The sequence below is a fragment of the Equus przewalskii genome, chromosome 22, assembly GCF_037783145.1.
Source record: "Equus przewalskii isolate Varuska chromosome 22, EquPr2, whole genome shotgun sequence".
Lineage (NCBI taxonomy): Eukaryota > Metazoa > Chordata > Mammalia > Perissodactyla > Equidae > Equus > Equus przewalskii.
The window spans coordinates 41,673,066-41,686,274 of record NC_091852.1 but is presented as its reverse complement, the minus strand read 5'-3'; positions in this window follow the sequence as shown (position 1 = coordinate 41,686,274).

Here is a 13,209-nt window from a genome sequence, read left to right as displayed (position 1 = left end):
GCCTAGGAAACCAACCTGGGCTGCTGTGGTGAGAGCATCAAATCATGACCACTAGACTGCCAGGGCTGGCTAATCACTTAACAGAGATGACTGACCGGATGATACCACCTGGATGCACCATGAAGTCAGATACGCAGAGAAATTTTGATACTTGAGATATGAAATTATGAAAGAAAACTTTAACCTTCTCAGACTAGCAGAGTGGAGGGGGAAATCTTCATGTGTGTCCAGCATAATTCTCCAACCCTTTCTCACTACATAGAATTTTAGACAGCCTAGGGTTTCCCATGGTAATTCAATTAAAAAATATTAGACTCTTCATCTTCAGTGTCATCGACTCCTTTTTCACACATCTCAGCTGAATCTTTCTTAGACACTGAAACATGTTTCTCAGGATCTGGTGTACTTGCTTTATTTATTTCATCAAATTTCTTCAAGGCTGCATTGTAAAAAAAAAAATCATTGTCATCATCTTTGATTCTTCTTTCAAAATCATCCATTTCCTTAAAGAGAATGTAAGTCAGAGGTTTAGTTTAAAAATAGAAAAATCTTGATGGGGTTATCTGGGTTTAGTTCTTTAAGTAGAATCTGAAATAGGTTTCCTGAGGTATTATAACATTGATTCACCTGCTATATAAACTCTTCTCTGAAGGGAAGTTAGAATCAGAAATCCCCACTTGCCAACTGCAGTGCTGAGCATTAATATTAATAATCCAATGCTGTTTGCCTAGGAACTCATCAGCTATTACACTTTTTAAAAGAGTAATCATATCGTTCTCCTCTTGCGGCCACAATTCCTAGCTCAGTCCTTTCCCTAGGATGGCATTAGACAGAATGGTCCCCAAGTTGAAAGCTCCTTTCTATTTGATAGAGTGGCTGACAGCACTTTGCAGGAAGCAGGGCATCTTTAAAGTTTCAGTATCTTTTCAAACAATCTTTCTTGGCTTCCCCTGCCCCTTAGCTACTAAAAATCTGAAAGGCAAGCAGCAAAATCAACTTGTGATTTCAAACATTTTGGCTCTGTTCAAGTCAACTTTGTTTAAAACGAATTTAAATATAGTTTATCATTTGAAAAATTGAAATTTGTACATTACAAATAACTCCAGGGCAACCCCGGCATTTCTAGAATGCTGGAGACTGAGGCAGCCAGGTTTGCAGAGAGTCTAGATGCAATGCATTCTTGAGGGTTGGGCCACTGTTCATTGAAAGCATTCTCCAAATGAGTAAACCTCAAGAACTACTAAATCTGCTTTCTCCTTCATACCATCCAGTATGCATTAGGGCATCTCAAAAACAATAGGTCAAACCTGAAGTTTCTTTTTCCACTTAAAGAAGTTATCTTGAGAACTTTGGAAAAGGAGCTAATTTAATAAGTGGTTAACTCAATGCTATGGTGTTAGAAATTGCAGGCAGGGAAGGAGGGGAAAATTAGGAGAGGGAGATAGAAGTCCGTGTTTAGGAGGCCAGGAGAATAAAGAGAATGATGAACAATTGTTAAGCTATTTCAGAGAGACTGCATCCAGATAAACAGGATTTGTAAAAGGTAAAAGTTGTTCCTAAGGTGCTTACTTTGATCCATCTATTCAATTATGATTTCAGGAAACATTTATGTTTCTCATTTATATATCTCTTGCCATGTGCAGATGCTGTTCTGGATGCTGAGGGAAAAGCACAACAAAGAAATGTAATCTCCTTACCTCCAAGGCTCCTATAATCTCTGGAGGAGACAAAAGGTAGATGATGGACACAGGAATAGATAGATAGATAGATAGATAGATAGATAGATAGATAGACAGAAAGACCCAAAAGTTAAATTTGCACTGACTGAAGAAGAATTAGGAGACTGGAGAAGGGAATTCTTGAGGAGAACTAAGGGAGAGATTTCAAGCAGTGTGTCAGTGGAGGGATATATGGAGAAGAAAAGCATGATCCGATCACAGACAAAAAGCATAGTAAAAGTATAGCCATATGGAGGGCAAACATATTCCAGAAATGGGGTCTGGTCTAAGGTAGTAGAAATGCGGTATGCACAAGAACTTGTTGGAAGAGGAAAAAAGGCAACTTGTGTTCAGATTTTGGAGGTTTTTGTCTCATTAAATATATTTTATTTTTAATCTCTTGGTAATTATAAGGCAACAGACTTCTGAAATAAGTGCATTTATCAACTCCAACTACAGAAATATAATTCTATGTTGTGTATAGTGTATCCAATGGAAGAGAGAGAAGAATAAAAGTCAACAAAGTTCATTGGCTATTGCAACACTGTAAGAGAGAACCAACACAGAAGGAATGAAAAGGAAGTAGTACTTTTGAATATTCTCTCCTCAGACTTGCCTTATGTAAAATTTGCTTGGGATGCTTGTTAAATATGTATCTTTCCATGAACCTGTCATAGGATCCAGAGATTTTATGTTGTGAGTCTGAGATAGAGCTTAGGAATTTGTTTAATAAGTATTCTAGTTAAGTCTTATCCCCAAGGGAAATTTGGGGGAAACTAAGGTAGAGGGTATATAATCAGGGTTACTTATGAGGAAACTCATAGATAAGGACTGTGCTAAGGAGTCACAGGGGGATACCACAGGGCACGTAGATAAGAAGAGACCACATATTAGTAACACGTTGCATAATTGAAGTATTATTTGGTCATGAGGGTTGCATGTTGAGTGGATTTATTTAATTGCTTGTAAAGTTGTATGATTAGAGCAGGAAGGGTAGCAAAGAAGCAAGTAGCCACACAGGTCTTGAATATAACATAAGGAATCATAAAGTAGCCCAAATGGCTCATCTTTTGGCATCACTTCTCTCTAATACAAAGAATATATATATATACACTAACTTTGTTTTTTTAATCCATGTAAACCCTATGACAAAAGGAATAAAATTTCTGTTATCAAGAAAAATGATCATTTTAATAATAATCAAAAATGGATCAATTTGTTATGTTAATGAATCTACCTGCCCCATTTACAATGGCTTGTTATGTTAAGGTTTCAAATAGAGAACATAAACATCTATGTTTCCTACAAAAAAATTAGTGAGAACCCCATATATAATATTTATATGCCTAGATTCTTCTTTTTCTTTCTTTTTTTTTGTTGGAAAAGTTTCACATTTAAAAGTAAATAAATCTCATTGTGACACAGAGATTTGTTTCTTTTCCTTGTCTTAGAGGCCTGTTTCCTCTGACTTGGCAGGATATGCAGAAAGTTGTGTCTTATCAAATTGTTCAGCCTTCTTCTTGGGAGAAGCTTCTTTGAGCTCACGCCATTCCCTGGTGTTTGGAGCTCCAGCCTGGCTTACTACTTGCGGCTCTTGCCATCGTGTAGTGTGATGCTGAAAACTCCTTTATCTCCTGGAGGCAGTGTGCTTGATAGGATGATGCTCAAGCTTCAGAGCTACCAGTGCTGACATGGGCAAGGTCTGGGAAGGCCCTACATCTTTTCATTTTCTCCAGGACTATTACTCCAGGCTCTGTTGATACCAAATGAATTGCTTTGATTTCGTATGGAAAAAAAAAGAAAAATTTTAGTATAAAGGAAGATTTTAATATAGAAGGAGATATGGTTTTCTGCTTAAAATAAAGAAAATTTTCAGGATTCAAAGTACAAATTCAGAGCGTCATCCTTCACAAGAGAATATCCCTTGGTCATCATGGGTAGATCCTCCAGTTTGTAACCTCAGGCCTCTCTTCTCAGCTGCTATGTCACAAGAGAGTCCTTCTTCAAATACCCTCCACTCTTAAGAAACTCCACACTTCCTTGTCTGAAGTCTCTTACTCCCTCAATCTTTTCTCTTTCTTATGTATGTTTCCGCAAGTTTGTTTCTTTAATTTTTTTTAATTAATCGAAGGCATTCCCACACATTGCTCAAAGAAAGATTTTAGTTCTCAACAACAATGTAGTGTCTACCCAGTTGAAGAAAGATATATTTGTTTGAAATCATCCCTTATAATTGGAAACAGCCCATTATGCTTAAGATCATTTGATTTCTTAAGTGATTTTCACTGCAGTTTGCAGACTACAAATGAAGCCATTCTATTTCCTTACTCCTCTCTATTCCATGATACCAGTGAATTTTAGAATTTTTATAAGAAGGAGCCTTTGGAATACCCATTTCAGGAAATGCTTGATTAAAGCCCAAAATTACTTTAAAATACACCCTTATTACATAAAGCAGTATCCTTAAAAAAGGAGGAAGATAAGATTGCAAATAAATATGAGGTCTTATTTTTAATAACCATCTCCACTTCAAATTTTGGACCCACCTTCATTCCTTGGGTTTAAACAATGATGTCGACTTTCCATGTATCTTTCTCTATTTTTAAATATATGTTTATTTGTTTTCATTGGAAATAAATAGAAGTGGGTTTATTACTTTATTGCTGAGCTGGCCCTAACTTTGTAACAAACAGAATTGAATGGTCAAACTTTTTGCCATCTTCAGACAAGTCATAGGGATCTACATCTCAAAACAATGTAACATTGGAGGAAAGGCAAATGATTTGTCCATTGGATCTCTCCAGATTCCCCTCTCCCAATGGCCTAATGCCTCTGCACTTCTTGGACATGTAAAATTGGTCCTCCAGGCAGCTACTGAGGCAGGTAGAGTCTCTCTTTGCAAGCTAAGTTCATGAGAGCTCAGGAGTCCAAGCGGGCGCTTGGAGACGTTGGCTCCACATATGAAGAGCAACACTTGTTTTTTAATGATGGCTTGTAACGCTGGGTTAAATGCAAGGAAACTTATTCCAAAATATGACACAACAGTTCTGGCCTTAGTCTCACAATCAATTGATCTAATGCTTTCAATATTTTTATTGAACCTACACAAACAACTATATTACCATGTAAATGTGGCACCTCAATAAAAGTATTTATTTCTGAATTTTTGAAGAGTTTGTAAAAATTGAATATCATTAGAAATGTTTCATTTCATTTTTCAACACTATAATTTGTTAAATCAAGTAATTAGGAGGAAAAAGAAAGGGTTTACTCACATGCCCATCAGAAAAGCGAACATTAAAAACATTACCAACAATTTCAAGATAATAACCACAATAAAATTTATTCAATCAATCTATTCCATCCTGAGTAAATAATTATTGCTTCTCTGGACCTTTGGTCAGCAGTTTGCTTTCATGAAGTATATTTGCTTCTGATCTAAAATAAGTTGTGGAAATCCTAATTTAGACCTCTGGTATTGTCTGAAAGTTGTTTAACCAATGTCTGCTAAGAATCCCCTACTAAAAATCTTTTTTTTTTTTGATGAGTGAAGATTCATTTTTATTATTTCTTTTTTAGTGTATTTCGTTTTTTTGTTTATTACCCTAAGAAAACATATAACATGAGATCTACCCTAAGAAATTTTTAAGTGACCGTTATAGTGTTGCTAACTACAAGCGCAATGTTGAACAACAGTTCTCTAAAATGTACTCATCTTCCATAACTGAAATTTTATACCCATGGAACAGTGATTTCTCATTTCTTCCTCCCCCCAGTCTCTGGAAACCACAATTCTGCATTCTGCTTATTTATTTATTTATTTTTGAAGAAGATTAGCCCTGAGCTAACTGCTGCCAATCCTCCTCTTTTTGCTGAGGAAAACTGGCCCTGAACTACCATCCATGCCCATCTTCCTCCACTTTATACATGGGACGCCTACCACAGCACGGCCTGCCAAGCGGTGCCATGTCCACACCCGGTATCCGAACCGGCGAATCCCAGGTTGCCAAAGCAGAACATGTGAACTTCATCACTTCGCCACCAGGTTGGCCCCTACATTCTGCTTCTAAGAGTCTGGCTTCTTTAGATATCTCATATTATAAGTAGTCATGCAGTATTTTATCCTTTTTTGACTTATTTCATTTAACACAATGTCTTTGAGGTTTACCCATATTGTCACATATGATAGACGTTCCTTCTATCTTAAGGCTGAATAATATTCCGTTATATGCATATACTTCATTTTCTTTATCCATTCATCTGTCAATGGATATTTAAAATAGAACTACCATATGATCCAGCAATGTCACTTTTTAGTATTTATCCAAAAGAATTGAAATCAGGATATCAAAAACTCTATTCTTTGAAGCATCAAGTTCTAAGATTACCTGGTACAGCAATTTCCACAGGGATCTAGGGCTGATCTTTGCTGAAAGTCAGTTTCTGCTTCATAATTTATAAAGAACTTATAGGCAGAGCCGGCCCCATGGCCAAGTGGTTAAGTTTGTGAGCTCTGCTTCAGTGGCCCAGGCTTTCATTGGTTTGGATCCTGGGCACCAACATGGCACTGCTCATCAAGTCATGCTGAGGGGGCATCCCACGTAGCACAACCAGAATATACAACTATGTCCTAGGGGGCTTCGGGGAAAGGAAGAAGAAAGAAAGAAAGAAAAAAAAAAAGGAAGAAGAATATTGGCAACAGATGTTAGCTCAGGTGACAATCTTAAAAAAATTTTAAAGAAAAGAACTTGAAGGCAAACAGAGCAAACACGAGAGAAAAGCAGAAACTATTTCTTGATTGTAGAATTGAGCGGCTCTGAGTAACTTATTATAATTAATAATTGAATGGAGGACAGCGAATTCTTTACTGGGCTACAATGAATAGTATTTTACAAAGACTTGATTAATTTTTCCCTTGAAGATAAACACATGCTTTGGAGAGTAAGGGCATGGACAGTTTCCAGAGTTGATCTGTAATGTGCAGGACCTTTAAAATATATCTATATTAATAACACTTGGCCTAAATAGAAATAGACGTCATCCACTATATCATTGTCCTATTCCTAAGTTATCTTAAGTTGTCTCATTCGCAATGCTTGAAAACAGACTGTTCTGCACTGGTGCTCACACTATCACACAGGCTACCGTAGGTTCCATCACAGAGAAGCACATGCACTCTTAGCCTTTACGTTAGAATGTTGGAGAACTCTCAAATTTCTTCAGAGTAGATACAAAAAATATTTACAGAAGCTCAGATGAGTTCATTTCATTTTGTACATTCATTTGAAATTATATTCCTTCCTCACATTATTTCGAAATGATTAGCAAGACAGATTAATGCGTGTTTATATTTATATATGATTCAATTATTCTCTATAGCAGACATCTATTCGAATTGTCTACTTGGCATCTCAATCCCCCAAAACCTCCCTCCTTCCCCACCATTCACACGGCCATCATGAAAAAACGACATATTCTTGCATGTGTCTACTCCCCATTGTGTTTAATTGGCCTGGGGATTGGCACTTGAGTTCAGCGGGGCCAATGATTTTCTTTCTTAGAAATTTTGGACTTGTATCAGAGTGTCAGGGACAGGCTTTTCTAATGGTTCATTATGTAGGGTGTAAAACTTGCTATATGACCACCTTTACTGTCACTCGAATAAAGCCAATAGTCAATGAGAGAAAATAAAGCTAAGGCATAGAAAGAAGTAGAAATGAAACACAGAGGCATAGGGTTCAACTTAATGGTTTTAGGGTTTGCTGAGGCCATGCAGGTGTTCCATGCCTGGTCACACAGACATTAAGTACAAGAGCCAGTTCCAAAACACAAGTATTCTCAGTCCTTTTGTGAACTATTCCACTAATATAAACACCAAGAGGGCAAAAATGTTTGTCTCGTCTCTTCATCACTCTATCCCCAGGGAATGAAACATCATAGATATCTAATAAATAATTTTTGAATAAATGAATTTAAATAAATGAATATGACACATGTTATTAACATGTTATTAACCAAAATTAAGCTTTTCCATCCAGACAAAGCATTAGGAGTAGCAATACGAGCTGGCACAGACACATGGGGGTTTTCTTTGCATAATAATATAAAATCATCCTGCTTAATACACTGTACTCATGATTAGTAAGTATATTTAGTTACCACTGGCAGTAAAACATGATTATATTTATACTTATTCCCTATATAAAATAGTTCTTATGTACTTTCTAAAAACCATTTTGATGTTATGATAATCTCTGAGGATGACGACACAAATAAAGCTTGCTTTGAAATTTAATGGTTGATGGACAAATATCTTATTACTTCATTTGCATGTACACATATGCTTTACAAGAATTTGAATTGTTTAATTCAGGTTTGTCCTTTCTTATTATTATCATTTCTTAATTTAATATGTTTTAATTGCATGAGTGTTGATGAGTCAATTGCTGGTCTTTTTATGAAGTATCACACAATAGATGAGATAGCTTAAAGGCATGCATAATCTGTACATTCCACTTATATACAAACACAACTACTATATTTTTATCACAATTTCTGCAAACTGCGTCATACTGTGGCTAATCTCTAGTGAGTACTAATAACACTCTTGAAAATGGAAAGACAAAAATGGCAGAGACAAGAAAAATGATAGTCAACCTACACGTGTTAAAACCCAAAAAATGGCAAGCTTCCCTGTTTTGTTGCAATTATTGAAAGAAAAATGATGAGAATTGCCCCCATTAAGAACAATAGGATGGAGCAGAGGAAAGGGGGTCAAGAAAGAAACTAGACCTGCCTACTAGAAGAAGAAGCTTTGAGAATAGCCTGAAATGTTACAGGCAGGAGAGGTCCTGCTCAGCCGGGAGGTGACTATCTATTTTGTGTGACAGCAAGAGAGGAAGCTCCCAAAAGGAATGGATGGCTCAAGAGTAAGCGATGCTGGCAAAAGGCATCCTGAAAATCCACCAGCAAGAAATTTCTGATTGCATCCTAGTTACCAGAGCTTAGAGGCAGGACTCAGGACCCTCAGTGTCAATGAACAAGAATGAGGCCGCTTCTTAGCATCAGGGGTGAGATCTCAAGATCACAATCCACTAAGGAAAACTGGAGCATATGGTGATAATTAAAAATAAGGCAAAATTCCATTGAGGAGGCTAGGGTACCAGGTCAGAGCAGGAGAATGAGAAAAGGAGGGTTGAATGCTGATGTGCAAAGGGGCAGTCTAAAGCTCTTTAAACTTCTGCTGCTCATCAGGATGGGTCCTAGATGGGTATCAAATGATTACAGATGAGAGACAGGAAGAACGTAGGCCAGGTATCTAGGATCAGTATCTGACAGAGTTTTCTTAAATAGACCATTTGGGGGCAGGCAGCAGGGCAATCGAGACAAGCGTGAAGTAATTTAGCACACATTTTTATTGTTGAGCAGATGAGTTTTAATTCTGACTTTGTCTCTCATTAACTGTACGCTCTCAAATAAATAAGTTGCTTAACTTGAACATGAAATGCATATACTTCATTTTCAAAATGGGGATAATGAGACTATCATCGTTTTGAAAATGAAATTGAGGTTTATAATGCATACAACTTTTTATCGTAGTGTAAATAAGCAGTTGCCTTACACTAGCCATATTAGCATATGAGTACTTACTTAAAGGTAATCAAGACTTAGGCCTATACAAGAGTTCACATAAATTTTAACTAAATAGTAGATTTCACTGGACTCTAAGTTCAGCTGAGAACCTGTTAGAGAATCGCATATGGGCAATATTAAATAGGAATCTTTTTACAAGACAAACTAATTTGAAGATTTTATCAATTTTGTCCCAGCCGTAATCTATATACATGTTAACAGTTATAACAAATATGCTCTTCATCTTTGATAATTGAAGTTTTTTAATTTCATACATACTCAAAATGATGCTTTGTAAATGTTAAATAAGTTTTTCTCATTATTACTCATTACTCCTTGCTTTTTGGACGTTTGATAAATATCTCTATGGTTACTGGCTTTTGTACACATTTCCAGTGTTTCTAAATCAAGATAATAAGAAACAGGGGTTCCAGAAACAATGTTCTACGAGACAAGTTTAGCTTACTGGCATCACGGAGATGATATGGATATGAGATTCTTCTCCAAACTGAATGTGACCTTGTAATTCTCATGTCTCTAATATGGCAGGTCTCTGGAGCAAGCTAGTCAGGTTCTACCACAACTTGCTGGAAAATATCCACACTTTCACAACAAAACATTCCTAAAAATGCCTTTTTAATTGAAGTCATGTTTATTTTCCAATCTCCTTCTTGACATTTGTTTTTCTTATTATTAGTTTATACCTTTTGACTCCCTTCACCCATTTCATCCACCCCTTACCCCCACCTCTGGCAACCACCAACTTGTCCTCTGGATCTATGAGCTTAGTTTTTATTTTTGGTTTTATTAGATTCCACCAATATGTGAGATTGCACGGTATTTGTCTTTCCCTGTCTCACTTATTTCACTTAGCATAACGCCCACCAGGTCCATCCATGTTGTTGCAAATGGCAAGATTTCCTTTTTTAAATGGCTGAATAATATTACATATATATATATATATTCATATATATACCACATTTTCTTTTTCTATTCATCCATTGATGAACACTTAGGTGGCTTCCCTGTCTTGGCTATTGTAAATAATGCTGCAGTGAACATGGCGGTGCAGACATCTTTTCGCATTAGTGTTTTCATTTCCTTCAGATGCATATCTAGAAGTGGAACTGCTGGATCATATGGTAGTTCTATTTTTATTTATTTATTTTATTTTTTAGAAATTTTATTTTATTTTTTTCCTGTTTCTCCCCAAAGCCCCCAGGTACATAGTTGCATATTTTTAGTTGTGGGTCCTTCTAGTTGTGGCATGTGGGATGCCGCCTCAGCATGGCTTGTTGAACAGCACGATGTCCATGCCCACGATCCGAACCGGCGACACCTTGGGCCTCTGAAGCAGAGACTGCAAACCTAACCACTCGGCCACGGGGCCACCTGGTAGTTCTATTTTTAATTTTTTGAGGAAACTCCTTAGTGTTTTCCACAGTGGCTGCGCCAATTGATAATCCCACTAAGAGTGCATAACGATTCCCAGAAATATCAAGTGTTGGCTAAGATATGGAGAGAAATGAGTCTTTAAGTGAAGAGAGAAAGCAGGGAATATATTGACTCTTTTTTTTCTTTGAAATAAATATGTTTTAAAATTTCAGCTGGCTTCCATAATTAATCTTATTATGAGTGCTTTTTATTAAGAAGATCATTCTTGGAAAAATTATCTAATCATTTAAACTAGTAATAATAATGCTCTTTCATGAGAGTACATTTCTAATTATATTTCTTTTGTCTCTCAATAGGTGCTAGTTTTCTCAGGCTATTCATGGGGATTTCTAGGGTTTAGTATTCTATTTTGGCAAATCCAACAATAAAATGCTTGATTCATTCATGACTAAAGCATATAATTACTATAAATAATTTAGTAAAATGCTTGAAATAAAAAGGATTTACCATCGAAATTCAGATAGAACTAAGATGAGCAAATACAGTGAAAAAGTAAGATTTTTAACTGACAGGGAGAATATCATTATTAGATTATAAAAGTCATCTCAAACTAGTACGTTTACTCCGACGTGCTCCCACATCAAGCAGGTATTTTTATGAGCATGTATAAGTATGTTGGTGATTCTCATTTATAAAAGCTAAACAGAGACTGACCTTTTATGTTGAATTTCTGTGTTTCTCTTTGTAGGAAATTATCCTTTAAGATAAAAATTTCACTAACTGTACATTCAAATACCACCACTGGGAAAATTTAATATTTCTAGAAAATGTTATAACTTTAGCTAAATAAAATTATTTCATACATATATACATAGCTAATGTTATAATTTTTATAATTCTTTGGGGGAATTAGCATTTAATTATTTAACATAAATAAAATTAAATCTGTGATAAAAGAGATAAATGACAAATATTTTTCCATAATTACTCTAATCTCTCTAAATATAAATTTTTAAAGTTCTAGTTAAAAAATTGTAAACACAGGGGCTGGCCCGATGGCGCAGCGGTTGAGTGCGCACGTTCTGCTTCTTGGCGGCCCTGGGTTTGCCGGTTCAGATCCCGGTTGCGGGCATGGCACCCCTTGGCAAGCCATGCTGTGGCAGCCATCCCACATATAAAGTAGAGTAAGATGGGCACGGATGTTAGCTCAGGGTCAGTCTTCCTCAGCAAAAAGAGGAGGATTGGCAGCAGTTAGCTCAGGGCTAATCTTCCTCAAAAAAAAAAAAATTATAAACACAAAGTAAGGAAACAACACATTAAGTGAGTAATATGTCTCTGAACTTTATCTGCCTTAAATCATTTAATCTTTAAAACATCCTTGTGATAGATACAGATATCAAATCATTATGTTGTATACCTGAAACGAATATAATGTTATATGTCAATTATACCTCAATAAAAAAATGCTTGTGAGATTGATTTATTATGACCATTTTATAGATAAAGAAGCCCAAGTGTGAACTGAAAATGTTACATGCTCAGAATTATAGTCAGTAGAGATGTTGGTATCGTTATCAAGAAATTATATACAACCTGAAAATGGAAATACATCATTTCTATAATTTGCAGAGGCATGAAGGTATGCATGGATGACATGCTGGCCAGAACAAGGGTGTGGCTAATACAGTGCCTAGGGGACAAAATTTAAGGGTCACTTGATCTCACAGTTGTAAAATTGCAGACAGTACTTGCATGATCTTAATGGCGGGCACCTCCATCAATTGGGCACCCTGGATGCCTTACTTGCCGTAACCTGAAAAGTAGAGTAAGTGTGTTGGTCCTCGCAGAGTGCCATGTAAAATCTTAGTTTGCGTCTGCTGATCTTTCTTCAGCATTTCTGATTTTCTGCTTTCCTTTCAGAAACCTTGGCCACTGGTGGAGCCTTTTGATCAAAGACTTCCTCCAAACAATTGGTTATGAATATCTGCAGTGGAACCCTTTTTTTCTGATTTCAAATGAAAAAATATAGCATCAGTTACCTGAGGCTAAAACAAATGCCCTAAGCCTATTCTTAATACTAGGAGTTGAACTTCACAGAAGCTCGTGGAAAAAAGCAAAAAGGAGAGTAACTTATGCTGAGGGGCTGTTCAGAATCAAGTTCTTTGCTCAACACTCAACAGCTATTTATGGAGAGCCTGCAATGTGAGAAGCAATATTCTAGGCACTAGGGATAAACCATGGACAAAACAGATAAAAATTTCTGACCTAAACAGAGTATACATTCAAGTAGGGGAGGTATAGACTACTAACAGAATAGATTAGAAAATTATCTAAGAGGTTAGAGTACACCACCACCCTTAGACCTCAGAAAAGCCTAGGCCCTGTTGGGAGCCTCCCCTTTACCCTGTTCCTCTTGACCACCTTCTTAGGCAGGGAGAGTGCTCTGTGCGTGCATCTGCAGACC